The following is a 5,064-nucleotide window of genomic DNA, read 5'->3' as shown; positions in this document are numbered from 1 at the left end:
TTTTACCCTTTTTAGCTTACGTGGCACTATCTTGTGAGCCCAACGATGGTTGACTTTTTCTTCCGAACTAGTGCCACGTAGGCTAAAAAGGGGTAAAAAATTACATATAAAATAAGTTCAGGGGTAATAGAACCTTAGTATAGTATAAGTGTCTCTGGGATTTCTGGCATAGGTTGAGAGGGTACTTGGGTATTTTCTCAATATTTAATAATAACTGCATCTGCATTACACAAGCTTTTCTTTTTTTTACCTTTCTTGATACAACAAGGTAGAATTAACTTTTACTACTATTATATACTTTGCCATTTGTTTTTTAATTTCTTAGTGGTAATAATTAAGTTCAAACTTGAATTTTTCTAGATTGATATGCTGATAGAATAGTAAGACATAAATAGAAAATAACCCCAAAAATAGAGAATATAACACTGGCTGTCATTTTATGACAAAATTTTGTAACAGAATCACAAATAGGCATCCATCCTGAACGAATCTGTCCATATTTTCCTACATATCCAATTGTTGCTGCTGCTGAACATGCAGAAAGCAATAGATCCATCATAATCTGCAATAATATTCCCCATGTTATATACAAATAATATTACGTAGCGTATTTTATGAAGCGATATGAATAATGAGTATTTTTATTCATATATCGATGATGAAGAATGAAGGATATTTATGATATTCAAAATAATTTATGTATAGTTGTTCTTTTTTTTTAATGTGTGCGAATGTTATATAATTTCTAGGTTTTTTTTAAAGTTGGGTCGTTATTCTAAGATTAATTGTTGATGTATTATGATTTATGTTTCATATTTTATGTACGAATATATGTTATGTTTTGGATTCACGTGGATGGGGTTACTAATGCTTACGGTCCCAAAAGAAATAAAGAGATAATAAGAGAAGAATGATTATGATGCTTTGGGCCATTTATGTCAAACATTCTTCTTATATATATACTTAAGAGAATTTTTTTGAAATATTGATTATATCGACTACGAAAACGTAGAACAAATGAGAATTTAGGGGTGGTAGCGATGGAATGGTCAAAGGGTGAGGGTTGAGTTAGTGGCAGAATCGTCTTTTATCAGAAAATTACATCGTTTAATTTAATCAAAATTTTAGTTTTATGTGTAGGATATGTTTAACCATGAAAGTTTTTCAATTCATTTGAAAATCAACGTTTGATCATATGAAAGTTTCAAATAAAATTTGAAGAACACCTAAATCTTATTTTCACTTTTTACTATAATTTTCTTTTTAAAATTTATCCTATTTTTTATTTTTATGTTTAATGAATCCATTTAATTATGTTTCATATTTAATGTTCTTTTTTTTTTAAAAAAAAAAATAACATTTAAACAACTAACTATTATTTGCAAAAATTATAACCTAACACAATTTCGTCTTCAACTCCATCTTTAGAAATTCAAATGAAGTGTAAAAGTATTTGTAATAATTTGCATATGAGATCTAATTTATAAATTTTGTTTTAACCATTTTGAGATGTTACTCTCTCAGAGCAGATACAATGGTGTACTTTTAGACCCCATTAATTAGTTAAGTCGGATGATTTTGGTAGTTTTTATAAATCATAAATATAAATCATATTTTTTAAAAAAGTACATTCAAATCTAAATTTTCTCTCTAAAAATTATGACCAAACATAATTCTTAACTTTGAAATTTCTTACTCCTCAATAGGGTAAAAACAACAAAACGCCACTTGTGAAATTTATTTTTCCGATTTCATCAGGAAATTTGTTACAATATGTAAAGATGAGCAGATGACCTAATCACCTCAAACATTACGAGAGGAACAAATACGTTGAATATTAATAACTTAAAAGCAAAGCAAGATATTGATTTGGAGAAAATTCCCTCACCTATAATAAAATATTATTGATTTATCAATTAAAAATGATTATGTGCAAAAGCAAACAAAAAATAATTAAAAGGTAGGACGTACCATATCATGAATGAAAAGGTAAAAATACTTGTGTTTGTGAAGATTCGTACATCCAAAGATGGAAGCAAGAAATAGAGAAAAAAATGAGAAGGCACATCCAATGACATTTGCATAGACAAAGAACCTGCACATACCAAAAAAAATAAAATCCCATACAACTTCAATACAGAATATAAGCTCTCGTTTAATTGTAGATTTTCAAAAATTATTTGCAATGATATTTGATCACTGTTGATCTCTTCAAGTTCCAATAACTCTTCTAGACCAGTTTTTGGATGAAATTGCACTTTCGCTCACAATTAAAAATAATAATTCAAAATTTCAACTAAATTTATAATCAAATGCTAGTTTGAAAAAAATAAAAGAAATACTTGAGTGCGGGAGAATATGTATATCGAGCATCGGTCTCAACATTGAAAACACTGAGCGTCTGTGCGCTTTTGAAAGTTATGCAAGCGGCAGTCAAAGTGAATGCAGTAGCCAAAATCCTCAACAAAATTTGGGCAAAAATGAAGTGTTTTTCAGATTTCATAGATGGGGTTTCTATAGATTTGATCGCAAAGTGATTCATTTTTTTTAAAAAAAGAAAAATGATGTAAAGGGCAAGAAGTATAATTTTTTAATTATTTAATAAGAGAATAAGTAAATGTGGGAATTGTTGTGGAATAGTGCATATTGGTGCTGCTATTTATTTATGCAGGGAGAAGAGTACTTAATAAATGAATGAATTCACTTCAAAGTACAAATAGTAGGTGTACATAAATAGAGTTGGTTAAAGTTTTTTAAATATCAAATTAAATTAATTGTATTAAATTTTTAAAAATTATAAATTAAATTAATAAAGTACAATTTTAATATTTGATTTTCTCATACTTATTTAAGAATTTTTTTTTTCTAAAACCCTAAATATAACACCGAGAAAAAAATAACATGATAAAAAAAAAAAAGGCATAAAGTATATTTAGGTAAGTTCCATGATAACAAGGTGGATCTTGTAATTTTTTCAAGAATTATTTTTTTTATTAGAGTACACCTTAATATTTAGTTAGCGTACGTAAAAGAAAATAAGTAATAGTTATGAAACTCTAAAGGTATATTTTTTTTTTATAAATATAGCAAACAAACATGACATGATAACGTTAAATTAATTTATTTAGAAATCGATTTTACAACAATAGACTACCGTAGGAAATTTTGCTAACAAAATCTTTTTCTTGAAACTTTTTTGTTTACTATGTTTGTTATATAGATATGATGAAAGAACAAATTGTGTTTGATAATTAAAGAAGTTAAAATTTTAAAATTAATCAATTGAATTTATGACTCAATATTTGACATATTTGAATTCAACTAATCTCAATTCTTTAGTCACCCTTCTATTCATGCCCAAGACAGAATAACAGTTTCTAAAGCAAAACACAACTTTTTTTCTCAAATCCATTATATAGCAAATTAGCAATAGTACTTTCACTATCTATTATTTGGAAAAGGAAAAAAAAAAGATCGCAATAATCTAGTACAAAAAAAAATGTAAATTACAAGGATATTTTTTTGGGGATTAGTATGAAAATCCGCAAAAAAATCAGTTTCCTACAAATTTACATACAAATTCCCATGTAATTCACAATTTTGTTATAGTATATCTTTATTTAATATTTTTTATATTATATGGTGAAATAGCTGAAATCTTTTTACATATAATATAGATATCTAAAAGCATAGTATATCTTTATTTAATATTTTTTATATTATATGGTGAAATAGCTGAAATCTTTTTACATATAATATACATATCTAAAAGCATGACCTATTTAAGGATTGTCTAACCTAATCACACCCTCTAACTTAGCTGCTATGGTCCACTTTTTTAAGTTACACATAACTCATTTTATTTTCGTTACTTTACATCTAACATTTTGTAGAACTTATATTGTCACCTTCTTTTATAAAGTCGAATCAAGCTACGTTCATGTAAAAGAATTAAAGATTATAAAAAATATTTTCACGCAATTGAAAAGTTTTACTTCTAAAATATTGATTCGTTGCAAATTTCAAAAAACGAACAAAGCTATTTTGGTGAATGCAATATACCCGAAATATACTTGCACTTGTTTGCTATGTATGTACAAGAAAGATTATGTTAAAATAGAAATGAGAGTATATATCAATATTATTTAATTAAGTGATGAAATGTTATATAAAATCACATGTTATTGTCTTATTGATTAAGCTAATTAAATACTGAACGAAGAGCAAATTGTTTTTGTACTTCTAAATTTTAATCGTGCACGGCGTTATCAAGATTAATAAGTGCAATGAATATTCTATCGTCCAACATATTTGAAAGCATTTATTAGTCTCTGTGTTGTGGTAAATAGTCATTTAAAATATAAAAAGTCTAACAATTCACTTATTTTAAAATGATAAAAAAGAAACTAAGATTCTAAATAAATAACCACAGGTTTGGATCTCAAATGGTGCAGACATGACTTTTCTAAAGATAGTGTTTATTCAGAACTGTAATTACCGTTTGTGAAAGAAAGTTTAGTTAACAAATTATATATGAAAATTTTCGCGCAGAAAATATTAGAATTTGGGAAATCAACTAACTTAAATTAGAAAATAAAATAAATTTAGTCCACAAAATAAATCAATCAAAATATTTGACCTATCTAAATATGCAGGCAAGTTGAACAATGAAACTCTCTTCGCAACTCTTTTTTAACCAAACTAAGTCATTATATAAAATAATTTATCAAAGTAATACATTTTTCTAAAATTTTACAAAATTAGTATAAACGTATTTTACGGTAACGTTTTAGGGTATATTTTATTTTTTAAAAACTAACAGCATTAGGTTGATATACATTATTGTAAGTAACATTTTACTTTTAAAACGTTATTTTCAGTAACGTTTTACCCCTAAAATGTTAATGTGAGTAACGTTGTAGGAGTAAAATGTTACTGTGAGTAACGTATATCAATCTGACGCCATCAACTGTTAAAAAATAAAATATATCCTAAAACGTTACTGTGGAATACGTTTATACTAGTTTTGTAAAATTTTAAAAAAACATATTATTTTGGTGAATG

At 26.2% G+C, this 5,064-nt stretch overlaps 1 long non-coding RNA gene across 1 annotated transcript; it reads right to left on the bottom strand.

Annotated features, from left to right (window-relative positions):
- Window positions 1–334: 334 nt before the first annotated feature.
- LOC101244354 (uncharacterized) lies at window positions 335–2,701 on the bottom strand. Its single transcript, XR_011220069.1, has 3 exons — window positions 2,343–2,701; window positions 1,972–2,095; window positions 335–562 (listed from the first exon to the last, which is right to left on the bottom strand). It is a non-coding gene; the product is annotated as an uncharacterized lncRNA (long non-coding RNA).
- Window positions 2,702–5,064: the final 2,363 nt, after the last annotated feature.

This window comes from Solanum lycopersicum, chromosome 3 (assembly GCF_036512215.1).
Source record: "Solanum lycopersicum chromosome 3, SLM_r2.1".
Lineage (NCBI taxonomy): Eukaryota > Viridiplantae > Streptophyta > Magnoliopsida > Solanales > Solanaceae > Solanum > Solanum lycopersicum.
The sequence above is the reverse complement of the archived record's forward strand: the minus strand, read 5'-3'. Positions and strand labels throughout refer to the sequence as shown.